The following is an 11,290-nucleotide window of genomic DNA, read 5'->3' as shown; positions in this document are numbered from 1 at the left end:
TAGTTGGATGAAGGGTCTGTTCAGTGCTGTCAGACTCTGTGACTGACCTGTACTGGTCTTAAAACCATTTTCTTACCTCCCCCCATAAGCATCCACTTCTTTGTTGTTCAAAACTCCGATGAACTTAGCCTTAAATATGTTCAATGACCCCACTTCTGAACTCAATTCCTCTTCATAATAAACCACTTGCCTCGCTCATTGCCTGCTGCATCTGCCCGACAACTGGCATTGACTGGTGTGGAGGGACTCTGAGACCACTTAGTACATCCATACATCATTCCTGATGAAGGGCTGGTGCCCGAAACGTTCCGTGTCCTGCTCCTCAGATGCTGCCTGACCTATTGTGCTTTTCCAGTGCCACATTTTTCGAGTTTCACCTCGAGTCCTCACTTTCTCCACATTCCGATATCTCATTATTTAAACAATGCACTGCTTTTTTTTAAGCCACAAAGGCTATAACTTCACATTGCGGTCCTGCACTTGCCATGTGTTTGCCAATTGAGACACAGACCTGGACCAACTTCGGGAAGAGGCAAAAGACTGAGTTCTTAACAAAACCGTAGCACACTCAAAACTTTGGTTCTTTTTACCTTTCCACAGATGCTGCTATACCCGTTGGCTTTCTGCAGTATTCGCTGTGTTTGTTCTACTCAAATGTTGCTTTCCATTAAAGAACTTCAATCCCTGTCCTCTGGTAACTGACCCCAGTCAGTGGCAATAGGTTCTTCTGATCATTAACCTGCCCATTCACACCACGTCTTCTCCCATCATTGCCAACAGCCCCTGGAAATCTCCAGTTAACCTTCTTTGCTCCAAAGAGACCATTCCCAAACTTGGGAATGTCTCCACAAAATGAATATTGGTCATCCCTGGACATGATGCAAGTGTTACAATGGGAAAGAGGTTTTGGCAAAATATTGTCAGTTAGCAGGTGGAAAAATGTTCAGGAAGTAAAACAGAAATCCCAGTCTCCAGCTTTGTGAATCTTTAGAAACTCTTTGGGAAGTTGAATTAGAGGAGAATGAAGGATGAACTGACGGACTGAGCAGAGACAGTCCAGACACCGACCCCTTGTTTAAGAGGCTGATTGACTCTGATATTCTCGGGACATGAACTGACCCGAGACATTGAAAGAATTCTCTGCACATCAGCAATTCAAACCCATTCTCGGCTCGGGGCCAATGAGAAAATTCGGGAAGAGGCAAAACACTGAAAGGCTCGGAGGGCGATGGTCCCGGTGTAGGAGAGCTCGTTCCTCGTGACATGGATGTGCCTGCAGATGGTGGGAACAGGCTGTCCCCATGTCACCACAATGAATGTCCAAGGCTTTATTATGGAAAAGTAAAACTGATAGAAGACAATGGTAATTTTGGGCGGGGCGGGTTGAATTATGAATTGAATAGTAGGTTCCTCAAAGCACTCTGCGGGTGCAGTTGCGACCTGTCTCTGTGGCGCAATTGGTCAGCGCGTTCGGCTGTTAACCGAAAGGTTGGTGGTTCGAGACCACCCAGGGACGGAGTGTTTCTTGTTCTCGCTCCTACCGCTTTCTTGGCTGCGATCGTGCACGTTTTTAATCGTTTCAGGAAAATGTTTCACCAACGGAAATCTTCTCCACTGAGGAATCACAAAGGGGTTTCTGAATTGATTGAATTTCTAACGTGAAGGACTGCAGATGCTGAGAATCTGAGACAGAAAGCGAAACTGCTGGAGAAACTCAGCAGGTTTGGCTGTACCTGGATGTGGAAAACAACGAATTCTGAGATGTGGTCTCTGATTCTCTTTCCACGGATGCTGCCTGACCTGCTGAGTTGCTCCTGCAATTTCTGTTCTTGTTTTTAACTGAACGTCCATTTCATCTTTCGGGATGAAACACCCAGACTCGCCATTTGCAGATATTTGACCCTTTCGAAACCTGTGAAGTGATTGGATTCAAACAAACTCTGCAATGATTCACTCTTTCGCAGGTCCACAGGCAGATAGACCTGGGAAATGAAGCTGTCAGTATGGTTCTGTATTGATGGGCCGAGTGGTGAATGCGATGGACATGAAATCCATTGCGGTTTCCCCGCGCAGGTGTGAAACCTGTTGACTACAGTTGAGAAACGACGTCAAAAGAAAGGGAGATTGCTCCACGGTTTTTTTAAAATGCAAATCAGTGGAGGAGTTGAAATATTTCAATCACATTGGGACTGGTCGGGAATCTGTAGCCCACTGCCTGTCAGGGTGGAACAAGCAGATACCCACAAAGCTGCTATTGAGGCGATGAGCGAAGAGTTTGGAAATGAGACTAGAACAGTGAGGGGCGTGAAGTCGTGATCGAAGTTAAGCGGGCACCTGAGGACAAAGGTGTTTTATTTGCCAGTGAAAGATACTGCTTCACAAAGTTGGGACTATGGAAGGGAAGCAGTGACGGTAATTATCTTTGGCTGTTCACCTTGTGAATGTTCCCATTGCTGCGCATGTCCATGTTAACGTCAGAACTCTGCAGCATGGCGGCGTCAGGAACGCACAGGGCCGGGGGCGCAATGGATGACGCATCTGACTCCACCTACCTGTTTGAAATGCAGCTCACAGCTTCTTCATTCACCCCAATTAATCTTTCTCATTGTCCTGAAGCCGGCTTACGGTTTGAATTCCCGATCTGCAGGGACGAGAATCTTTTCACTCTCTCGCGTCAGTAAGTCTCCCTGAGAACATCAAAGTCAAGTCATAGCGCTGTCAGAGGAGGGGAAGCGGAAATAGCCCCTCACGCTGCTCACCGGCACATTTCACTTTCCCCAACACACCGCCCCAAACACTGCAGCTCTTGGGAGTGGAAAGCGAACAAACACCAAAACCCAGTCTCAGCTTTGTAAATCTTCAGGAAACAAGAAAACGGTACATCCCTTCGGGTCTTCCATCCTGGGCTGACAGCGTTGATTTTAAATGGCTGTCCAGTCTGTGCCGATTCGTTTTGGCTGAAAAAATCTTCCTTATCTCATCCCAGCATTTCTTGCCACAGAGAACTGTGTGGTAGAGTTCATGTATATATTTCCTTGTACGGTATTTTGTAAAAAACATTAGTTTTCTGGTTGTTTGTATCGGGCATTTCAGGTTCATTATCTGCTGTTTAAGTGTGTTGGTAAATTTGTGGGCTACCATGATGATGAAATCGGCACACTGGGTTTATTGGGTAGGCAAAAGTGAGAACTGCAGAGGCTGGAAACCAGAGTTTAGATCAGAATGGTGCTGGAAAAGTACAGCAGGTCAGATAGCTTCCGAGGAGCAGGAAAATCGACGTTTCGGACAAAAGCCCTTCATCAGGAATAAAGGCATGACGTCTCCAGGGTAGAAAGATAAATTGGAGGGTGCTGGGCCAAAGGTAGCAAAGAGTACAGTAGGTGAATGGGGGTGGGGATGGAAGTGACAGGTCAGAGAGGAGGGTGGAGCGGATAGGTGGAAGGGAGATTGGCAGGTAGGACAGGTCATGAGGACAGCGCTGAGCTGGAAGGTTGGAACTGAGGTAAGGTGGTGGAGGGGAAATGAGGAAACTGGCGAAGTCCGCATTGATGGCCTGGGGTTGAATTTACCCCAAGCGGAAGATGAGGCGTTCATCCTCCAGGCATCGGGTGGGGAGGGAGCGGCGATGGAGGAGGCCCAGGACCTGCATGTCCTCGGCAGAGTGGGAGGGGGTTTGAAATGTTGGGCCAGAGGGCGATGGGGTTGATTGGTGCCGGTGTCCGGGAGATGTTCTCTCAAGCGCTGTGACTTGACTCTGCGAGGAGTCTCCAGTCTCCCCAATGTAGAGGAGACCACATCGGGAGCAATTGATACAAGAAATGACATTGATGGATACACAGGTGAAAGACTTCGAACAACCGTGGCCCGGATTCGATTTCCGGGCAGGGAAGAAATTTTCAGTAGTGCTGCCAGCATCTAGGCGCAGCTACCTCGTGGTCTCGTGGTTCGGATTCGGTGCTTTCACCGTCGCGGCCCGGGTTCGATTCCTGTTGAGGGAAGCCGTTTTCAGGGCGCTTGCAGGTTGCCCGTTCTTCTGAAATGAGCCACTCAGTGATTTATTGATCTTCGTAATTCCTGGGTGCTGCAGTGTGTCGTGGCTCGTTGAAATACTGACCTGATTCAGTTTTGTTTGTATGTGTAGGGATGATTACTTCTGTAGTTAAGTTCTTGGTTCGCGTGCGTTGTTTTCCTGTAGACGCTATTTTGAATTTACCATTGACTGTTCGCTCTACTGTGACATCTAGAAATGGCACTTAGTTGTTGTTCGCCTCTTTTGTGAATTTTATGCCAGTAAGGAAATTGTTGATGGTGTTGTAGGTTTCCTTTAATTTGTTTTCTTTTCTGATGACAAAAGTGTCATCGGTGTAGCGGACTCAAGGTTTGGGTTGGATCGTCGAAAGGGCTGTTTGTTCGAGTCTCTGCATTATTGCTTCTGCTAGGAATCCTGATACTGGTGGTTTCATGGGTATTTCGTTGATTTGTTTGTAAGGCTTGTTATTGAATATGAAGTGGGTGGTAAGGCACAGTTCCACGAGGTTGACAGTGCTTTGTTTGCTGATGAAGTTGGTGTTGTGTTTGTGTCTTTGGTTGTTCGAGTAGTGTCTTCAGTTTTCTTTGGCCACGTTGATGTTAATAGATTGAACAGGGCTGTTATGTCAAAGGACATCGTTATTACATCCTCTTCCATCTTAGTGTCTTTGGTGTTCAGGAATTCTTGGATGGAGGAAATGGAGTGGTGTGAATCTTCGACTTGATGTTTTAGTCTTCAGTGGAGGCCTTTGACGAGTCTGTATATTGGTGTACCAAGTGGTGAGACTTTGGGCCTGAGGGGGGCTCCTGGTTTGAATTGGATGAGAACATTAACACAGTGCCATTTCTAGATTTCACAGTAGAGCGAACAGTCAATGCGGAACTTCAAACTAGCGTCGACAGAAAAACAACACACACAAACCAAATACTTAAACATAGAAGCAATCATCCCAACACCCACAAACGAAGATTCAACAGGACATTATTTCAACGAGCCGCTACACACTGCAGCACAGAGAAACTACGAAGAGCACAAGAGAAATACGTATATAGTATATTTAAGGAGAACAGGTACCCAATAAACCAGGTCTGCCGATTTCTCATTGATGCTTCCAAGCTGACTCTCAAAAAATTTGTTTTTCTCTCCATTCTTTCCTGTTTGTTTTTTGTGGGTTTTGAAAGCTTTCGTAATCCTCTGACTGAGTGTTGGAGTTGGAAAGTTGTGTTGCAGCTGCACAGGACATTGGTTGGACCACTTTTGGAATATTGTATGTAATTCTGGTCTCCCTCCTATCAGAAGGATATTGTGAAATTTGAAAGGGTTCTGAAGCACCAATGGGCCCACAGAGGGGAAGAGGCCCTTCTGCTCCCCTGAGTGTGGGAAGGCCTTCAGTGATTCTTCTGCCCTGCGGACGCACCAGTTGGTCCACACCGTGGAAGGCCGTTCTCCTGCCCCAAGTGCGAGATGGCCTTCAGCAGTTCTTGCCACCTGCTGAGACACCAGTGGGTCCACAATGAGGAGAAGCCGTTCTTCTGCCCCGAGTGCAAGGAGGGCTTTGATCTTTCTTCCGACCTGCTGGCCCACTGGTGGGTCCACATGGGGGAGAGGTCGTTCAGTTACCCGAAGTGCAGGAAGGCGTTCAGCAGTTCCTCAGCCCTGCTGAGACACTAGTCCATCCACACCGGGGAGAAGCCGTTCTCCTGCCCCGAGTGTGGGAAGGGTTTTACACGCTCCTCCACACTGCTGAAGCACCAGCTGATCCACCCGGGGAGGGTAGAGGCGGGAGGTGGTGGCGGAGGGGGGAGGCCGTTCTGCTGCCCTGAGTGCGCCCTGAATTCCTACGCCCTGCTGAAGCACCAGTGTGTCCACACTGGGGTGAGGCCCTTCAGCTCGCCCAGTGTGCGAAGAGGTTCATATTTTCCTGCAAATTGCGGAATCACCAGCAGGGGCACCAACGCTCCCAGCAATCAGAACCCACCCGCGACGCTGCCTTGGGTCACCCCCCAGGACTGAACATCCTGCCAGTCCTGACAGTGATGCAGTGGAAGAGTAGGTGGGCTGTTTTAGTTTTCTGCTGGACTTCAATTGCCTGCCCTACACCCCACAACCACAACCCCATGGTGGCTCATGGATTGCACTGCTGCCTCATGGCACCAAGAACCCAGGAATAATTCCACCCGTCGGGGTCTGTGTGCAATTTATGGAGGGTAGGAAAATGGATCTGACTGGATTAGTATTCGAAAGATCAGTGCAGATGTGTTGGGCTGAAGGACCTGTTTCCACATTGTAGGAGTTCAACCATCCTATCAGCTTTGCCTTTAGTGGACACTGCTGCTCATTGAGCCCGGGACTGCACATTGCCAAATGAAATGATCCAGAGAATCCTAAGACCGTAAGACCATCGGAGCAGAAGTTAGGCCATTCGGCCTGGCGAGTCTACTCTGTAATTCGTTAGTGACAAATGTAGCGCAGATGAGTTTAGCTTCAGTGTGAAACAGGCCATTTGTCCCAACAAGTCCACACCGACCCTCCGAAGAGTAACCCATCCAGACCCATTTCCCTCTGACTAATGTACCTACATCTACGGGCAAGTAAGCATGGCAAATCCACAAGACCTGCACATCTTTGGTTTATTAAAGAAAACAGAATCACCCAGAAAAAACCCACGCAGACACTGGGAGAAAGTGCAAACTCCTCACAGACAGTCACCCAAGGCTGGAATCAAACCTGGGTCCCTGGCACTATGAGGCTGTAGTGGTAACCACTGAGCCACTGCACACTGCACGCCAAAGTCGGCAAGCAGGAGTTTGGGAGAATACAGCAAGCCAGGCAGCACCAGGATGTGGAGTAGTCAGCATTTTGGGTATTAACCCTTCTTCAGGACTGAAGCGTTGACTTCTCTGTGAGAAACGATTTACGGGAATGTTACAGGGGTTTGGAGGATTTGAGCTACAGGGAGAGGCTGAATAGGCTGGGACTGTTTTCACTGGATCATCAGAGGCAGAGGAGTGACCTAATAGAGGTTACATAATCATGAGGGGCATGGACAGGGTAATAGACAAACTCTTTTCCCTGGGATGGGGGAGTCCAGAACTAGAGGGCAGAGGTTTAGGGTAAGAGACAAATATATTAAATGGACAACTTCTTCATGCAGAGGGTGGTATATATATGAAATGAGCTGCCAGAGTATATGGGTCAGGTGCTGGCAAATGGGACGAGATTAATTTCGGATATAAGGTCAGCATGGACAAGTTGGACCGAAGGGTCTGTTTCCATGCTGTATGTGTCTCTGACGACTGGTAATAATGTAACTTTAAAATAGAGTCCAAGTAACTTTGAATAGTTCAATCTTGTTGAGCTCACCTCCTGAAAAGTTTCAAATGAATCCCTGTTTAAACATGCTGAGTTGGACAAAGTATCCCATCAAGTTCAACACAAACCCAGAGTTGAAGAAGTCAGAAGTCAGAACACCAAGGGGACCAAAACTGAGAGAGATCTAGGGTTGCGGGTTATTAGCACCTAGAAAATGGAGTCGTGGGTAGACAGGGTGGTGAAGAGGGCTTTTGGCATGCTTGCTTTCATTGGTCAGAGCATTGAGCACAGGATTTGGGACGTCTTGTTGCAGCTGTCAGACATGCCACACAACAACGATAGGCGTGGCCCTGCCCCCCTCTGACTGGCTGTCCCTTTGAATATCTGGGGGAAGATTAGACCCACCTGCCTGTGTGTGGCTCATATGTACTTATCCAAATAATTTTAAACATTGTAACATGACCTGCATCCACCACGTTCTCTGACAGTTCATTCCACACACGAACCACCTTCAATGTAAAAAACGTTGACCCCTCCGTCCTTTTTAAATCTTCTCCCTCTCATCTTAAAAATATACTCCCAGACTTTGAACTCCCTACCCTTCAGGAAAAGACGCTGGTTATTCACCTTATCTTTGTCCCTCATGACTTCATAAACCTCCATAACCTCCACCCTCAACCTCCTCCACTCCAGTGAAAGAAAGTCCCAGCCTATGCCGTCTATAAATCATTCTGGCAACATCATAGTTAAAAAAAGGTGAGCTTTAAGAATTGACTGAAAGGGCAGTGAAGATTCAACCAGCTGACAGTGGATCTGAAATCACATGTAGATCAGATCAGATCAGGTTCGGAGAGAAGGAAACCAGATAGGTTTTTACAACAAACCACAACATTTTCATCATTAGACTCTTAATTCCAGTTTTATATTGAATTCAGATTCCACCATCTGCCGTGGTAGGTTTTGAACCCAGGTCCGCAGGACATTACCTGGGTGAATAGTCTGGTGACAATAAATTCGGCCATCACCTCCCCTGGACACATTGGCATATTGTGTTTAGAGGTAACAAAGGAGCAAGAGGTTTCAGCAGCTGCTAAGTTGTTGATATTACACAAGGGAACATCAGCACTCTCAGTAATGGCACACACTGAAGCCAGGACCCTGTTTCAGAGGTAAGGGCTCGGGAACCATAAGAAATAGGAACAGGAAAATGCCATTCAACCCCTTGAGCCTGCTTCTCCATTCAATAGGATTGTGGCTGATCTGACATTCTCCACTTGCACTTTCCTGCCCTTTTCCTATAACTGTTCATCCCCCAACTGATCACGAATTTATTGATCCTAGTTTTAAATGTGACACGAAGGCTGTCAACAGAGTTACTGGGATGGGGGAGGGGGGAGCTCAGGTCGAACTTCGGGACTAAAACAATGGCTTCACACTTCACAATGTTTAACTAAGGGAATGTTTATAGCTAAAACTTCCTGAAGAAGGGCTCATGCCCGAAACGTCGATTCTTCTGCTCCTTGGATGCTGCCTGACCTGCTGCGCTTTTCCAGAAACACATTTTCAGCTCTGATTTCCAGCATCTGAAGTCCTCACTTTCTCCTGAATAATCCCATGGAGTCTCACAGAGTGACACAGATGTACAGCATGGAAACAGACCCTTCGGTCCAACTCGTCCATGCAGCCCAGATATCCTAACCTAATCAAGTCCGATTTGCCAACACTTGGCCCAAATCCCCATAAATATTTCCTATTTTTATACACATCCAGATGCATTTTTAATGCTGTAAATATACAGCCTCCACCGCTTACTCCAGCAGCTCATGCCGTACATGCATCACCCTCTGCGTGAAAAGGTTGCCTCTTAAGTGCATTCTATATATTTCCCCTCCCCTTCCTAAAACTATACCTTCTCGTTCTGGACTCCCCCATCACAGGGAAAAGAACTTGTCTATTTGCCCTATCCATATCCCTCATGATTTTATTAACCTCTATAAGGTCACCCCTTAGCCTCCGATGCTCCAGAGAAAACAGTGGATTCAGCCTCGCCCTATAGCTCAACCATCCAACCCTGGCAACACCCTTGTAAATCTTTTCTGCACCTTTTCTAGTTTCACAACATCTTTCCGATAGGAAGCAGATCAAAACTACATGCAATATTCCAAACGTGGCCTGACCAATGTTCTGTACAGTGGCAACATGAGGTCCCAACATCTATCCTCGATGCTCTGACCAACAAAGGAAAGCATACCAAACACCTTCTTTACTACCCAATCTGCCTGCGTCTTTACTTTTAAGGAACTATCAACCTGAATTCCAAGGTCTCTTTGTTCAGCAACACTTCCAAGGAACTTCCCACGAAGTGTAAAAGTCCTGCTCTGATTTGTTTTTCCAAAATGCAGCACCTCATATTTATCTATATTAACCTCCATCTGCCACTTCTCAGCCCATTGGCCCATCTGATCAAGGTCCCATTGTAATCTAAGGTAACCTTCTTTGCTGTCCACAACACCTCCAATTTTGGTGTCATCTACAAACTGACTAACTATACTCCTCCGTTTACATACAAATCATTTATATAAATGACAAAAACTAGCGGACCCAGCATCGATCCTTGTGGTACGCCATTGGTCACAGGACTTCAGTCTGAAAAGCAACCCTCCATCGCCACCCTCTGTCTTCTGCCTTCTCGACAGTTCTGTATCCAAATGGCGAGTTGTCCCTGCATGCCATGAGATTAAACCTTGCTCACCAGTCTCCCATGTGGAACTTTGATGAATGCCTTCCTGAAGTCCATATAAATCACGTCCATCGCTCTGCCCTCATCAATCCACTTTGTTACTTCTTCAAAAAACTCAATCATGTTCGTGAGACATGATTTCCCAAGCATAAAGCCATGTTGACTATCCTTAATCAATTCTTGCCTTTCCAAATGCATGTAAATCCTTTCTCTCAGGTTTCTCTCCAAAAACTTGCCCGTCACGCATGTCTGTCTCACTGGTATATAGTTCCCTGGCTTTTCCTTACCACATTTCTTAAATAGTGGCACCACATTAGTCACCCTTGTGACTATTGATGACACGAATATCTCAGTGAGAGGCCCAGCAATCACTTCCCCAGTTTCCCACAGAGTTCTAGGGTACTCCTGATCAGGTCCTTGGGATTTATCCACTTTTATGCATGTCAAGATATCCAGGAATTTCTCATTTGTAATACGGACATTTTTTCAACATGTCACCATCTACTTTCTCACATTCTATATCTTCCATGCCTTTCTCCACAGTAAACACTGATGCACAATATCCGTTGAGTATCCCCCCGCCCCGCCCCACCCGATCTACTGCAGCTCCACAGAAAGGCCGCCTTGCTGATCTTTGAGGGGCGCTATTCCCTCCCTTGTTATACTTTTGTCCTTAACGTATTTATAAAAACCCTTTGGATCATCCTTAACTCTATTTGACAAAGCTATCTCATGTCCCCTTTTAGCCCTCATGATTTCTCTCTTAAGTATGCTGTACTGTCTTTATTCTCTAAGGATTCACTCGATCTCTCTGTCGATACCTGATGTATGAATCTTTCGTTATCTTTACCAAAATCTCAATTTCTCTAGCCATCCAGCATGCCCTACACCTACCAGCCTTTCCTTTCATCCTAACAGGAATGTACTGTGTGTGGATTCTTGATATCTCATATTTGAGGGCTTCCCATTTTCCAGCAGTCCTTTAACCTGCGAACAACTGCCCCCAATCAGCTTTTGAAAGATCTTGCCTAATACCTGAGTGTTCCTCCAATTTAGAACTTCAACTTTCAGATCTTATATATTATTTCCAATCTCTATTCTAATGTTAATTGAATTATGGTTGCTGACCCTTAGGTTTTGCACCCTCGCCAGTATGTACATCCTCATTGTGAATTAGAAAATTTCCTTGTGCACACTGAAAAAAATTC

At 46.5% G+C, this 11,290-nt stretch overlaps 1 non-coding gene across 1 annotated transcript; it reads left to right on the top strand.

The window, feature by feature from the left end:
• The first annotated feature begins 1,442 nt into the window (after positions 1 to 1,442).
• trnan-guu (transfer RNA asparagine (anticodon GUU)) lies at positions 1,443 to 1,516 on the top strand. The gene has a single exon. It is a non-coding gene; the product is annotated as a tRNA-Asn (tRNA).
• The last annotated feature ends 9,774 nt before the right edge of the window (positions 1,517 to 11,290 follow it).

The sequence above is a fragment of the Chiloscyllium punctatum genome, chromosome 36 (genome assembly GCF_047496795.1).
Source record: "Chiloscyllium punctatum isolate Juve2018m chromosome 36, sChiPun1.3, whole genome shotgun sequence".
NCBI classification, from domain to species: Eukaryota; Metazoa; Chordata; class Chondrichthyes; order Orectolobiformes; family Hemiscylliidae; genus Chiloscyllium; species Chiloscyllium punctatum.
This window is presented reverse-complemented; position numbering and strand designations above follow the sequence as displayed.